At 38.1% G+C, this 16,829-nt stretch overlaps 1 long non-coding RNA gene across 1 annotated transcript in view; it reads right to left on the reverse strand.

Moving 5' to 3' along the window:
• The window catches only part of LOC103878446, a 27,155-nt gene continuing 10,326 nt past the window's right edge, over window positions 1-16,829 (reverse strand). Inside the window, exons 2-3 of the long non-coding RNA XR_001895972.3 lie at window positions 1,359-1,543; window positions 1-305 (exon numbers count right to left, since the gene is read on the reverse strand). This is a non-coding gene — a long non-coding RNA (uncharacterized LOC103878446). The remainder of the gene's footprint in view (window positions 306-1,358; window positions 1,544-16,829) is intronic.

The raw sequence follows: 16,829 nt of genomic DNA on the forward strand, positions 1-16,829 counted from the left end.
TAATTGTAAAGATTACACGAAATAATGTTTATAGCATGATTTGGGGAATTGGCTGGCATTCAATATACATAAAAATTATGTGCATAGATAAAATAAAAACATTTTAGCCAACATGAAGGTCAATTTTGCTGCCACTGAGAGACTCTTCTGAGACTGGTGACTCCTGTTGAATAAGCAGCACCATCCCCACCAATTGGTTGTACTGGGGATGGCCTCTTGGCTCCATATGAGCAATTCATATTCTCTCTCCCAGGAATTAGAAGGCGGAATACAGAAGCCAATTCATGTAGTTGTAAGAAGCTGAGCTGAAAGATCATAAAAATATGGACACTGAGGTCACTGTCATGGAAACAGAGGAGTGAGCAGGAAAGGCAACAGGTAGAGAGAGAAGAGGACAAAGCAGAAGCAAAGAGAGGAGTCAGAGTGAACACTATTTGTAGGGAGAGGAGAGAGAGACCCCACAAAGTCCACCTCCATGGGCCTGAATTTATGTAGCTCATGCATTTTTATTTGAAGGCTCTTCGAGAGCATTTCTATTGCAACAAACAAACCTCAGGACAAACATTGAGACAAAGTTGTAGTCACACACTCAAAAGGAAAGGGAGGGAGAGTAAGAAAGAGAGAGACTCATCGACAGTCATACATAGATTCAACTCTCTAGCCCTCCAGCTTTTCAAGACTGGTATCTCTTTGCTACCACAGACAGACATATCGCTCTTGCCTTAGGGACTGTGAGAGAAGAAATCAAATTGGGTGGTGAAGGAAAGTGGACTATTTTGAGATTTCCCCCCAAGAGCAAAAATAGGAGCCATGGTAAGGACCCACAGGCATTGCAGTCTAAATGCATCACACATATTCTCCTTTGTACAATCACGGATCTCCAAAGAGCAAGCCTTGGGCTCAAAGCCTCAGCTTCTCACGCAGAGGCAGTCAAGTCTCAAGGGCTTGGGGGGAAATACATCAATCAAGCCATTCTTTGGTAAATGTGAGGAACATTAAGATGTTGGTGAGGCCTGTGGCCTGTTATTACCATCAACGGTAATATGTGCTTCTACAGAAGTTCTCAGATTAGGGGAATTTTATAAAAACAGCACCATATTATTATATATTATAATGAGGAAGGAAGTGTATGGGAGAAGCAATTTTTAGAAAGTAGGATGACAGGGAGATTAAATATTTTCCTTACGGGGTGCCAAAAGGAATGAAATTTATCAGAAATTGGTAAAAGGGATGAGAATGAGGTGAGGTGAAGGTCTCATGCCATTTACTAACTGGGTAACCTTAAGCAAGTTCCTTTACTACTCTGTGTCTCGCTTTCCTCACATGTAAAATGGGAATCACATTAATAAAATCCTTACCTCATAGAGTTGTTTTAGCAATTAGGTGAGAATCGCACCTTGCCAGGCATCAAACACATCTCACTGCATTCAGCTGTGTTTACTGTCTTTAGCTGGGCTTTCCCAGAAGAAAAACGACAATGAGACGAGGATTTAGGTGCAAGTAATTTATCTGGGAGGTGATCTCAAGAAGCACCAGCAGGGAACTGTGGAATTGAGATCAAAATGTAAAGAAATTAACTTAGGGAGCACTCCAGAGCAGCTATCACTGTAGGCACTTGGTTCAGTCACACTAAGAGGCCAACGAACTCTCCATCATGGCATTCAGACAATGCGAAGGAGACATATTCAAGGGACATTAGAGTCATCTTGTCATCCCACAAACGTCACCATAGGGCATAGACCAACTTGTATTTGATCAACCTTGGCCAGTATTTTTGTTGGGAGACCTGAAATGCCTAAAATTACAGCTTTTGGGTTTGAAAATATGCCTGATAAAAATTCCAAGCAACCCTAGTCATTTCAATAAAGCATGTAGGTACAATGGGAATGAAATCACTATATGGATTCCCCAAAGGAGATGAATATCCCTTAACTTTCTGAATGCATTCAAGCAAGGGCCTAGCCAATGCAATCTGAGGTTCCACGTGGTTTTCACCCAGGCTTCAAGGGAAATAGGGTCACCTTAACATTTACTGATTCATATTTCACCCTCATGTCCCCTCTCCAAGTCTGTTCTATTGTTCATCCTGTTATTTCTGGCTGCAGGATGAGGGTCTCACATCTCTTCCTGAATTCATCTGTCAGTTGACAACTCAAACCTACTAGAGCACCTCTATTCTTACACTGTGGTTCTTCACCAATGTACAAGAGTGGACATCCTTCCCAGAGTAAATGTCTCTGGATGCTCCCAAATGTCCCTTCCTCCAGGCTCCAGGGCAGCACTGTGTCCCCTAAACGCTCCATGCTGCAAAACTCTATTGTGTTCTGGGGAGGATAAGGTGAGAGCGCCTCTCTGCTTCACAGCACTCTCTACTGCCTGAGGCAGGAAAGTCTCGGTCCCTAAGTCTCACCAAGCCCCTCTTTTTAAACAGCTCAGTGAGCTTTCTGCCCACAAACACCTTATCCACGGGCTCAGACATAAGCCAGTCAGTTACATAGATCCTTAATGGACCTACTGTGTCTTATAGGACCCCCATATGACTTAGCCCCTGCTTAACCTCTCCAACAGCATCTCCTATCAGTCTTCCTCTCATGCACTCAGCTCCAGGCACACTGGCCTTCTTGATGTTTCTGGAGAACTCAAGATGCTTTTTCCAGCTTCAGTGCCTTTGTGCTGGTTACTCTCTCTGTCTGGAATGTTCTTTCCCGTGATCTTTGGAAAGCTGACCCCTTCTTGTTATTCAGAGCTCAGCTTAAATGTCATACTAATCATTGGTGTTAAATTGTCAGCTATCAGCTCAGCGCCAAGCCACCACGCCCATCTAAGGATGAGAACTATGTTTCCCAGAGTCCCCTTTTCTGTATGCTTCTAGATTAGGGTTTGCCAAGGAGCGGAGTTCAAGTAAGATGTGGAATGCAGAAGTCACTGTTCTTGGGAGGTCGTCAGTGTAAGACAAAGCCACTCTCATGGACACACTTCACAATCCTACTCAACGGGCTAGTATTGTGCTACTTCTTGAACTTCGCTTTGAGTTCCAGCTTTTCCAGGTGAGAGTGCGGAGAGTTTCTCTGATCCTAGAGCTGAAGCTTTTTGGGTCTTCACTCTCCAACTCCTCCCACATTCACACCACCCCGTATTCCTGGAATACTTGACTTGCCTCTGTTTTTCTTCCTGGAACCCGGGTTGCTACACCACCTACCTGAAGGAGTTCCTTATTCTCAACCTCATCACCCTCTTTCAATTCTCTCCTTAGCACATCTCAGTGATATTTTCTTTCTTCATTTACTTGTTTGCTTTCTGTCTCCATTGCTGCCCCACCCCACACCATAGGAACACAAGTGGGAACTTCAGCTATTTTGTTCACTTCTGTTTTGTCCAGTGTGTACACCCAGAAAATCTGAGACAGGTGTCAGTTAATTTAGAAAGTTTGTTTTGCCAAGGTTGAGGATGTGCCTGTGAGGCAGCCTCAGGAGGTCCTGATGACGCGTGCCCAAGGTGATGGAGGCACAGCTTGGTTTTATACATTTTAGGGAGTCATGAGAACATCAATCAATATTTGTAAGAAGTACATTGATTCAGTCTAGAAAGGTGGGACAACTCCAAGCAAAGGCAGAAAGACTCAAAGCCGGGAGAGGGCTTCCAAGTCACAGTCAGGTGAGAGACAAATGGTTGCATTCTCAGATGTGCATCGATCTCAGTGAGCAGAGGGGTAACTTTGAATAGAACGGGAGGCAGGTTTGCCCTAAGCAGATCCCCGCATGAATTCTCCATTTAGCTTGGCGAGTTTGGGGGCCCAAGATATTTTCCTTTCACAAGTGCAAGGCTTCAAATAAAGTCCTTCTTTTGAATAGAAGTTCTAATAGCTTCATAATTGTACAACTGGTCAGATGGAAATACAGGAGTAGGAAGAATATTGTTACATGAGAATTCCACTAAATAGTATTTACTTATAGAGTACAAACCAGTAAATTTTGACTTCCTTTGCAAAGGAAGTACAGATGCATTTATTGAGCACCTACTATAGTCATGCCAAGAACTGTGTTAGGATCTTTAACATAAATTATCTCTTTCACTTGCCTATAAAATAAAGTTTCTGTATTATGAGTGCCTAGATTAATGTAGGATTCAATAAGCTTCTCAGAAAACTCAGACCAGATGTCTCTATCTTAAATTTCAAGATCTTACTTGGCCCTGGTCCTGTTCCCTCTAGCCAGAACACAACAGCAGGCTCCTAGAAGGAAAAAATGAACTATTTAAGGATTTCCTGATGGAAGCAGAGGCTCACAGCTTGATATAAACTCAGAGAAGAGCTCTGTGGTCAGTTCAGAGTCTGATACTTGAGGTTAGAAATTGTGTCTCTGCCAGCCAATGCTTCATTTTAAAGCCCAGGATTGTTTCTGGTTGGCCATCTACCAATTAGAAGCAAGACGTGAATGAAATAAACTAAAACACTACTGTGATGACATACCTGAGATGAGTAATAAAGGTCACCTTCGTCTGTAAATAGCTCCTTTTTGATGAGTTCCTTTGCACATTTTAGTACAGTGGACTGTGGCTAAGAGTACAGTGTTCACCTATCTGTGGCTCTCTGCTCCTCCTTAGGCACAAGGGACTATACTTCCCAGGTGTCTTGCAGGTAGGTGGAGTCACATGACTGTTTCTAACCAATGGAAAGCAAGTGAAAGTGATTTGTGCCACTTCTGGTCAAGGAACTTCAGAATAGGTCTAAATGTTCTGTGTTCCCTCTTTCTTTCTCAGCTAGACCCTGGAAATCATGTTTGTGAGCTGACATCAACACGTGATAGTGAGAGGCAGAATTAGCTAGATTCCATAGTCTAAGAATTCCTAAGCCTAGCTGGGAAGGTGACTGCCCCCACTTTTAAGCACAGGGTTTGTAACTCAGCTCACACCCGACCAAACAGGTAGTAAAGAGGGCTCACTAAAATACAACTTAGGCTAAAAGCAGGAGGTAAAGAAATAAGTCAAATCATATATCACCTGAGAGCACAGAGGGAGAGACAATGATTGGAATATAAACCCCAGGCATTCGAGCCAGGACAGGGCAACCCCCTTTGGGTCCCTTCCTACTGTATGGGAGCTGTTTTCACTCTATTAAATCTTGCAACTGCACACTCTTCTGGTCTCTGTTTGTTACAGCTCGAGCTGAGCTTTCGCTCGCCATCCACCACTGCTTTTTGCCTCCGTGGCAGACCTGCTGCTGACTTCCACCCCTCTGGATCAGGCAGGGTGTCCACTGCGCTCCTGATCCAGTGAGGCGCCCCTTGCCACTCCCTATCGGGCTAAAGGCTCGCCATTGTTCCTGCAAGGCTAAGTGCCTGGGTTCATCCTAATTGAGCTGAACACTAGTCGCTGGGTTCCACGGTTCTCTTCTGTGATCCATGGCTTCTAATAGAGCTATACCACTCACCGCATGGCCCAAGGTTCCATTCCTTGGAAACCGTGAGGCCAAGAACCCCAGGTCAGAGAACAAAAGGCATGCTGCCATCTTGGGAGTGGCCCACCACCATCCTGGGAGCTCTAATAACAAAGACCTTCCAGTAACAATAGTAGGGTTTATTCAGGCTGAATCTCAGCATTTGCAGTAAAGCATCCCACTGTAAGATATACTGAATAAATATAAATTAAATCTTGTTTCTGTTAAGTCACTGAGATGTGGGGATTAATGTGTTACTCCAACATAACCTAAACTGTCCTAACTAATATCAACTCCAAGATGCTCTTTCCTCATGATAATTCCTATTACATAAGTGAATAATAATTAATGAGATCCTGGGTAATGATTCTGAAGGACACTGTACTTTTCTTTCGGGTATACAAAAGTGCTTTGTATACATTTTCTCCTTTATGTGTATAGCACTTCTGTAATGAAAACTAGAATGATCATTTCCAAGTAAAAGAAGTGAATTGATTATCCATAGATAATCACAACTCATTAGAAAGAGCCTAAAAAGAAAAATCCATGTGGACTTATTACCACCATCAGGCCTCATTCAGTCACAAAACAATCTCTTGGGCTTTTCTGGGCTAGCATCCATGTCTTGCCTCTCATAAAACCCCTTACCAGAATACAACAGTGCTAAAAGAATGGAAAAAAAAAAAGTATAGTAGCTTTTTGGATATGAAACCTGAAGTAATTGTATTGTATGGCATGTCTGTGGCCTTAATGTAAATTATTTTTTTTTCTTTTGATTTCTTCCCACTCTGCTAATAGCATGCCCTCTAGAGTAATCAAGTTACCCGGCAAACTAAGCTCTTGCATTACTAAAAAGTATTACCCAAGAACAGCATGCGACCACTAAAGCTTTTTCCCCCATCCTGTGAAAAATGTAACACTGGCTAAAAACGCAAGCCATTCTTGGAACCAATTTGGCATTGGTTGGGCTTTTTTCTTCCCCTCAGCTCATACTAACAATTTAAAGACTGAATAAGAGTCAAGGATTATATTCAATACATTGGCAACACTAGTTATTCTACTCATTGTTATACTTCAGAATATATATTCAGATAAATAGATAGATGACAAATATTAAGTGGCTTTATAATTTCTTTTTAAAAAATTGGAGCCTTTTCTTTTAAAAAAATCAAATTGAATTTTTAAACATTGAAGAAAGGTAAGTAATAAATAATAGAAGAGTGAAATAAAATGAATTTATTTTCAATCATTACCATATTCCCTTTATGAGCTTTTTGGATTCATCTGATATGGAACAGATTTATCCAAAATAATGAAGAGGAGTGGCACTATAAGAAATCATTACTAATAATTTTGAACATAATGATTGTCTGAAAGCCTTTGTTTGTTTTGTTTTGTTTTAATTTTTTTATGTGCTTTCAGATCCATTTCTCTTCTTTTCCCCTCTCTGCTCTATTTCCAAGCTCCCTGGACAATACATTTTTACCTCAGTCCAGCAAGGTAGTCACTGGCAGGGGATTAAAGGTGGAATCGCAGAGAAGCCAGGGATCTCTCCAACCCCACCCCAACTATCTTTACTCCCCTCCTTCCCTCCTTCCCTTGGGCAGAGTCTCTGAAAGACATTGCATCTCTTCAGAGAGTTCTAGATATGACAGAGAAATTCCTGCCTCTATAATCCCCATATTATTTTCTAGAACTTTTGTTGTTGTTTTGCTTTTTATGTTTAGACCTATGATTGGACCCAGAATTTTGTGTGTGTGTGTGGGTGTGTGTCTGTGCGCGCACACATGCGTGCAATGTAGGATGGGAATAAGATTCTTTTCTAAATATGTATGTATGATTAACTCAGCACTATTTATTTAAAAGACCCTCTTTTTCCTCACAGTGCTCTTCCCCACGGTACTGCAGCATAATCTTTTTAATAAATTAAGTGATTTTATATATGTGAGTCACTTTTTGAACTTTCCCCTATTTTATTGGTATTCATCTTCGTATCAGTATCATACTATATTACTTATAGTAGCTTCATGTTAATCTTCATATTTGAGAATGTTTTCCTCCAACCTGGTTCCTCTTCTTCAAGATCATCTTAGTTATTCTTGCCTCTTTGCATCAAAAATTGTATATTCTTAAATACACATTAAAGAATCAGCATGCTACTTTTCAAGAGAAACAGAAAATAAATAAACAAACCTGGAATTGCATGGGACCTACAAATCCATATAAGAGAACTAATATCTTTTTAGTACTTAGCCTTCCAATCAGTAAATATGGTTTATTCCTCCATTATTTTGGTCTTCTTTAACTTTTTTCTGTATAGTTACTTAGTTTTCAGGGAAGATTTACAAATCTTCCATTACATTTATTCTAGAGAGTTGATGTTATTTGATGTTACTGTAAATTTTTTAATTGATTTTTAATCTTAATTATTTTGCTAATATATAGAAAATCAGTCGATACTTGTATATTGACATTTTATCCAGTGTTTACTAAACTCACTTTTTAAATTTTTAAAATTTTTTTGGATTTTCTATGTTCATGTCATATCAGCAGTGAACAATGAAAGTTTTATTTCATCAATTTCAATTCTTATATACTTTCTTTTCCTCGTCTACTTGCAGGAGCTAGGACCCTATCTTGTTCCTGATATGAGAGGAAAAGCTTCGCTATCTCACCATTAAGTATGATGTTGGCTGAAGTATGTTGTAGAATACCCTTCATCAGAAAGAGAATTTCTTCTTTGCTATTCATTTGCTGGTTGCTATTAAATGTTTATATGATAAACCATTTTTAATTTTACCAAATACATTTTCTGCTCCTGTTAAGATAAATCTATGATTTTCTTTTTTATTTTGTTTATTAATTTCAACGATTTTTCAAATGTTAATTAATCTTCTATTTTTTGAAAATCCAACTTGATTCTGATGTGTTAGCCTTTCTATATATCATTGGATTTACTATTGAAATATTTTTGTTTATGATTTTTATAACTATGTTCAAAATGTTGACTTGTAATTTTTATGTATTTTGTTACCTTTGTCCAGTTTGGTGTCAGTACTATGTTGGCCACATGAAAATAGTAGGGAATGTTTCTTTCTCTTTCTTTTGATTTTTAGAAAAGTTTATCTAAAATTAATGTTGTATCTTCCTTAAATATGTGCAACAGTTTGGAAGTTAAGTCATCTAGGACTAGAGACTTACTTGTGAAATGTTTAACTGTGGATTCAATTTCCTTAATAGATATAGAACTTTTCAAATATTCTATCTTTCCTTGAGTTGACTTTGGTAAGCTGATATTTTCTATGAATTTATCTATTTAATCTGAATTTTCATATATAGGCATAAACTTGTTCACAACACCCTATTGTGACTTTCAATGACTGTATGATCTACAATGATGTCTCTCATTTATACCTAATGTTGGTAATTTGAGCTTCTCTCTTATTTATCAATCTTTCCACAAGATTATAAAGTTTGGGTTTGTTGTTGGGTTTTTGGGGGGGTTTGTTTGTTTGTTTGTGACAAGTTATCTCTCTGTTACCCAGGCTGGAGTGCAGTGGCACAATCATAGCTCACCATAACCTCAAACTCCTGGGTTCAAATAATCATTCTGCCTCAGCCTCCCTAGTAGCTAGGACTACAGACATGCGCCACTACACCTGGATAATATTTATTTACTTATTTTTGTAGAGACAGTGTCTCTCTATGTTGCACAAGCTGGTCTTGAACTTCTGGCCTCAAGTGATCCTTCTGCCTTAGCCTTCCAAAGTGCTAGGATTACAGGTATGAGCCACCTTACCTGGCCTGGTCTCTTTGAAGAGCCAAATTTGGCTTTGTTGATATATTCTATTTTAAATATATTTTCTATTTTATTAATTTCCCATCTTTGTATTTCATCCCTTTTATTATCTTTGTTTTTCATATTCTCTTTATATTTTAATACCTCTTGTCTAATATACACAATGAACATTATAATTTCCTTCCTAAGTGTAGCATTAGTGATATCTCTAAAGTTTTGATATGTGATACTTTTATTAACAATGAGTTTAAAATATTTTCTAATTTCCTTTGTGATAACATTTTTGACTTTTAAGTTACTTCAAAAGAAAACTGCTATGTTTCCAAATATTTGGGGATTTTCAAGTTATCTTTTTATAGCTAATTTCGATCTTAAATTGTTTGTAACCAAAGAATAAATGCTTATAATTTCCATCACTTAATACCTGAGATTTGCTTTATAATCCAGGACATGGTCCGTGTTTGCAAATGTTTCACATGCACCAAAAAAGAATGTGTATTCTAAAGTTATTGATTGCAATGTTATACGTTTGCTAATTCTAAACGATGATATCTCTCTTCAGAGATAATTTCCTTTTCTTCAGGAAGGCAGTTAGATAGAGGGCTGATCATCTTTATCCAATCAGGGATTCAGATGACCTGAGGTTCAGTACTTATTTTAAGAAGATCTGGCCTGTTTTCAATTTATCTTTATTCTCAGGGTTTAGCCCTTGAGTAGACCCAACTTAAAACATGGGGTGTTTATCAGAGTCCTTCATCTTTGGATAGCTATAATATTCAATTTATGTGTTCCTAGTGGCATGAAAATGTCAAACTTCTGGGCCTCTTTCTGGTTGGGTTTTTGACCTCTTGGCCCATGGTTTACAGAATCAGCAAATACCTCAGGGGGAAATCTTACTGGTCATTGAGCTCATTTCATAGCAATTCTCCCTTTCCAAGATGGTGACCCCTAAAATTCTGGATGCCTGGGTAAATTTTAGTTCCAATTATATTCTCAGCCTGCTAAGAATGCAGATAGCACTGCACTGCCACTCAGCTTTTCTATCCTCTGTAGTCCACAATAACCTATAAGTATTAGTAGCAGACAAAGCAGAGCTCCTCTTCAATGCACTTCTCCCCCTGCTGGAATTCTGTCTCCACAAGTTCTGGCTGCTTAGTTTTACTACAGTTCATTCAAACAGTAGGGTTTTTTTTTTTTTTAAATTCAGATATAATTATTGTTCTCAATAGAGACATTGTTCTGATACAAAATATTCCAACATAGCCAAAAGTGAAAATTTTGGATTTCTTTTTGTTTACCCTGTTTTTGGATTTATTAATCTTCCCATATTTGTGGATGGTTTTCTTTCTTCAGTTCTGGAAATTTTCAGCCATTGTCTCTCAGAATATTAACTTGTCACCATTCAGTCTATTCTCCTGCTTTGTCATTCAGATTAGATACATGTCAGAATTTCTTACCAATCCTCAATGTCTAAAACTCTATTTCACAGTTCTCATCTCTTGCTCTTTCTGGTTTACACTCTTGGTAATATTGTTTAGATTTCTTTTCAGTTCACTAATTTTCATGTCAGCTGTGTCTAATGTACTGTTTAAACTATCCATTGTGTTTCCAATTATAATGAGTTCATTTTTTATTTGTCAAAATCTTACTTGGTTCTGTTTCTTATTTGCCTACTCAGCTTTTTTTATTTCTGGTTCCTTAATTACACTTTCCTTCCATTTTTATTTCTTTAAAAAATAAACACATTTGAATGTTTCCTCTCAAATAATTCCAGTATCTATATAGTATTTGCTGGTCTGATTGTATCTTATGTTGTTTCTGCTGAAACTCACTTAGAGTCACTTGTTTCTTCATGTAATTAGTGGATTTTGATTCTAAACTCATGTTCCTTGAAAATGTATCTATGAGAATTCCTTAGCCTAGTGTTTAACATGCATCACTTCAGATAGAAATTATGTTTGTGCGTTTGTTTTCTGGCATGGGCCTAGCAGCATTAACAACCTGAAATTTATCTAATCTGATGTGTTTCTCTAGCCATGTTGGTGATTGTGCCTTTTTTTTCAAATAACCAGAGAACACTTTATTTTTCTTCATTTTTCTTGCCAAAGACCAAACAGGCAAGTAGACAAAGTTTTGTTTTGTTTTGTTTTTCAAAGTCCCAAATAAGAGTGGACTTTAGCTTTATATGTATGTGTGTTGGGGATGGGGGTGTGAGAGGAGTGATCTGCCATCCCATTTTCTTTGGATTACAGGCTCTGTCTCCTATCCCCTACATAGGGACATTTAAAACGAGTCTGGTTTGTGGGGTTCAGCACATGCCCTCAAGGCAGGAAACAGTCTTCAGCTCATTCTTACCTTCGTTTTTTTTTCTGACTGATTCTGAACTCCAGTTATTTCTTATATTTTAACCCTAGCTCAGACATGCAAATTTCAAACACATTTAAAAGGATTTTTTGAAGTATTGTATCCGCATTTTTAGCAGTCTCTGCTCTGGAATGGACTAATACACATGAGCTGTTAATATAGGTTATTACATTAATAGGGAAGAGAAAAGAATAAAGAGAAAGATTATAAAATATGTTGTTTTGTATTTTTTCACATAAATTTCATAAATTTGGGAGAAAAATTTAACGGGACTTTTGCAAAATAACTGTAACATAGAGAAAACATTTCAAAAAAATACGCAATCCACAAGGATCTCAAGCATCTCTAGATACTGAGATGAGGTGAGCTGAACTGCCAGAAAGTTTCATTTTTGTACACATTAGGGTTATCCCTAAGAGTGTAATGTTTACCTTTAGCTTTTAACAAATGTCATCATATAGTCAAGCCATATGAAATTTAGTATTTTATCAGTTATAAAAATGTGATTGAGGTCATTTTTTATTACATCACTCACTGCCCTCAAGGAATTATATAATGGCTTAAAGCCAAATTTGAAAGCCAGCTGTGGCAACAAGGTTTAAGCCTTATGATGTGTATAATTATGATCTCCTTTTTATTTGATCCTGATATTTTATATCTTCTTTGTCACTTTCGTTTTGGTTTACTAGGTTATACGTGGCCTCAAGTCCTCAAAGGAAAAAAATAGGCAAATAGATTTTTTAAATGAACGTGTGTTGGGCAAAGGAGAATTAACCTATAACCTTTAGTATAATGACAAACTTCGATTGAAACAATTAGGAGTGATGTAATTATTATTTAATTTGGACTTTGATATAGAACGGTACAAAAAGGCAGTTTATTCTCATAGAAGCAGTATAAAGAAAAATCAATAGACTGAAATTCCAATTTTGAATTAAACGAGCAAACCACATAACTAGATTGTGCCTCGATATCCTCATTAACATCTGCCTTTTCTGCCTCACAGGATTACAGTAAAGGAACACACACACACACACACGCACAAAAAGATTGTTTTGATTCTTCAAAAGATTGTTCTGATTCTGATATGATGGAAAGGAAAACAGCATTTACTGTTAATTTTGCTGGGTATTCCATCTACATTATCTTATTTAATCCACAGTGCAACTCTCTTAGGTGAATATTATTATCCCCAATTTGCAGACCAGTAAACAAAGGCTCCAACATACACAGTTATCAATCAGCAGTGCAGGATTTCAAACTTACATTTATCATAAATGACTGATACAGTCACCATACCAGCTGAAGCTCCTCATCTGGGAAAGGTACTCAATAGATGTTTTGGACTTTATTTATTGCTTACTACAAAAGTCAATGCCTTCTGTATTAAGCAATCATATGGAATCAATCATTTATTTTTGAGTGTCTACTCCACAACTTGCAAATCTTTAAACTTAAATCCCTTAGTGACAGTTCATGAGGCTAAGACTTTAACGAGGAAGGACCTGAGTTAATGTAATAGTTTCTGATTGTTGTAACAGCAACTTAAAGGAAATGAAAACAGACTTGTTGCTAACAAGGTCAGAGATTGAGTTATTTCTCTAGCTATCCCTAATATAAACCAATTTCTAGCACTGCAATTTAGGAAGCCAAGTCAGGGTTTTTAAAATTGGAACGTCACCATCATTTCACCTTTAGAAGCAGGCCAGTGAGAGCTAACTGATAGCCTCGTGTCAAAATAGTCTGAGAAAACTCTACATCCACACACTTGCATTGCTTTTTCCCAAAGGTGGCATAACAATTAAAAACCCTAAAATGGAAAATGTAAAAGGAAGCTTCATCATTGACAAATGGTAGAAATATTGGCTCACCGCCTTGGAACCCCTTCTGAAGCAAACCCAGTAGAGAAAAGCAATCAGTACCAACTGGAGAACCTATGGAGTTTCCATCTCCGCGGTCCTCCATGGGAGCACTTTGTTAAATGTTTCTAATAACATAAAGCCTGAGTTTTTGTTCTCCCTATATATGAGCTTGAAATCAATTCATTGTCAGGCAGCAGTGATAGTATTTGTCCCTTACATCCCCTGGAAAATAGTTAATATATAAAAATGTTGATAGCTTCTATTTTTAATGGAAGGATTTAATAAATATAATTTCATGTACATGGAGGAAGAAGGACTATGAATTCCGAGGCAGGCCAGGCCTGTCAGGAGCAGCATCACTTCTAATCCTGCCCAAGCAGACAACGTGATTGTATATCCTCATTAATGCTATAATTGGTATCTGGAATCTGTTCAAAAATGCCGATTTACTTTGTAACAGAGGATTATGGCTGAATTTGGAGTTCTTTATGGTCTGCAGATGCTTGTGAAATTCAAATATAAAAACTGTCAGTTAAACATCTCATGAAAAGCTGTACCTTATACTAATCCAAAGGAACATGAACAAGTGCTTGAGGGGATGAAAACCCACAATGTGTTTCGGTAGCTAACCACTTACAGAAACATTAACATTCCTGGGCAGGGTTGCTCACTGAGTTTCTAAAGTAACTTAGGAGCTATCAGGATTCAGTTCTTAACAGACTTCAACACAGTAGGGGGAAAATTGTCAGTCACAAGCCTCCAGTATTTATGAATTATTAATGTTGGCTTTCTGGGTATTTTTTTTTCCAGTTTTGCTTTTGTGTGCGTGTTCAGCTGAGTAATTCAATAGACTGATGGAGACATGAATAGATATGCTAACTAGCACCAGGGTTAACCTTTAAAGTTCGTTAAAGCTGTCAGCTTTCAATGAAATATTTTCACGTTCCTTTTTTTTCTGTGAACTGGAATATAAACATTATTTGTACACTGGGATCAGAGGTGCTTAGGAGAAAAGGAGACTCCACCCTGGCATCATTTTTTTTTTTTTTTAAACCAAGACACCACTAATGGATTCATCAAGAAAGGCATCTTTAAAAACATTTTTCATTTACAAATCATGCCACCAGAATATATTCGCGGCCTACCTTTATTACAGTATTTTTCAACTGAAAAAAAAAAAGTGATGGCATGTCCGTATTGCTACAAAAACACTGGAAAAAAGGATAAGATTTAGAGAAGGAATATGGAAAGCTAAGCAGTGTGCTACATCAGTGTGTGGGTTGCAAAAGGAACAAAAAGTACATTTTACAGTCGCGGTAAAGATGACATATAAAGCTGGTAACCACCTTTTGTCTGAACAGAGATTCTTTGGAAAAACAGGGAAATAAAGAGGCTCCTAATTAAACCAATTACGAAGTTTTCAAAATCTTCAAGGATTTTGTATCTACATATACTTGCTAAACAAGCCTAAATAATAAAACTCATAATTTTCTTGCTTCACAATCTTTCCTGCTACTCTTTAACCATAAAGTTCTTCACTGTCTCTTGCTGTGGAATTGTCTGTTGCCTGACACACACGCAGGCTATTCCACTGCCATGTCTAATGACTGCACATTTCTAAGTCCTCCTTTCATCTCAATCTCTATCAAAACAAGAAATAAGGCACTGTGAAATGAAATAGGAAGACATGCTGCTTTTGAAAGTCTTTAACTGCCCACCAGTTTGCAACAATTCCGTTATTAAAGATACAGAATAAGAAAGCTGCCCAGTCTTGATGTGTAACAATAAAGATGTAATAAACCTAATATCTCAACCTTATTCTAAAGGGAGCTCTATTCTTCTTCAATCTTTTTCTCCATCACATTCCTTTGAGGTCAGCAAGACAGATAAGAGAATGGTTTGATCAGCTTCATAAAAGTAAAGAAAAAAACTGAAGCAAAGAAAATTTGGATTACTTGCCATCGTCCCCATGCTCTTAGAAATACTTCAGCTTAACCCTTTAATCCTTTATCAGATCAAGGACAACTAGCCCCACATCTAATTTTCAAAGTAAATTTTGTCTACCAATAGATGCTCCAAATTAGGGCCCTAAAATATGGCCCAGACACCATCTGTTTTTTCTCAGCGTCTATGCTTTTAGAACTGCTCTCTCTCACCAGGATTGAAAAAAAAAATGAACTCTTGGACTTTACTATTTATTCTTCCTCCTTTCCTTCGAAACAATTTTTCTCTTTTCTGATATCTATCTTTTACTATTATTTATAATATAGAAGCATATATTGGAGACAGTAAATTATTAATGCACTTTACTTGTTTTGCATTTCCAAGTACATGTCCTAGAGCATCCACATGCTTGGGGAGATGTTGAGGAAAGAAAAATAAAAACAAAGACTGATGTAATATTCAGCATCTGACATATGAAATAGGATATAACAGAAAGTCAATAAGCTTAAGAGCCATGCATTTTTTAGAAAGAAAGGATTTCCCAAATGCTTTTATTTACTCTTTTAGGACATCGACAGCCAACCCTGAAGGACCCACAGCCATTGAGTTCTTCTTAGAGCTAAGAAAATTTTATTTCCTCCCAAGAAGGCAATGGCAGGAAAGCTCTTGCTCAATTGTAGGAAAACAAAATGCAGGTAAAGAAAAATAAAAGATTCGCCATTTCTGGCTTGGGGAATTACAGAGAACAGAAAGGGAAAAAAGAAATGAGATTCAGGCCGGGCGCGGTGGCTCAAGCCTGTAATCCCAGCACTTTGGGAGGCCGAGACGGGCGGATCACGAGGTCAGGAGATCGAGACCATCCTGGCTAACACGGTGAAACCCCGTCTCTACTAAAAAACACAAAAAACTAGCCGGGCGAGGTGGCGGGCGCCTGTAGTCCCAGCTACTCGGGAGGCTGAGGCAGGAGAATGGCGGGAACCCGGGAGGCGGAGCTTGCAGTGAGCTGAGATCCGGCCACAGCACTCCAGCCTGGGCGACAGAGCAAGACTCCGTCTCAAAAAAAAAAAAAAAAAAAAAAAAAAAGAAATGAGATTCAAATGTTCAGTCTTGGGTCTCCTGATTTTCCCCTCAGACTTTTGCCCAGAGGGTGACTTGTGCTGAATAAGCAAAGAAATCTCAAAGAAAGATGGCTCCGGCCCCTTCTTCTCTATTTGGGATTGAACGAGGAGATGACTATGAGGAGGGCCTCACCAACATAAAGCCACTCAGCCCAACTAAGAAAGCAACCCATGTGGCTAAACAGACGGTGATCTGGTTTAAAACTTCTCCTTCTCCCTCAAGGCCCGTGGGGTGTGGGTATCGGAGTTGAGAGTCAGCCACCCTCACATGGAGCCTGCTGTGCTGGGCAAGATGACACCACAGGAGA

Source organism: Papio anubis, chromosome 13 (genome assembly GCF_008728515.1).
Source record: "Papio anubis isolate 15944 chromosome 13, Panubis1.0, whole genome shotgun sequence".
NCBI classification, from domain to species: Eukaryota; Metazoa; Chordata; class Mammalia; order Primates; family Cercopithecidae; genus Papio; species Papio anubis.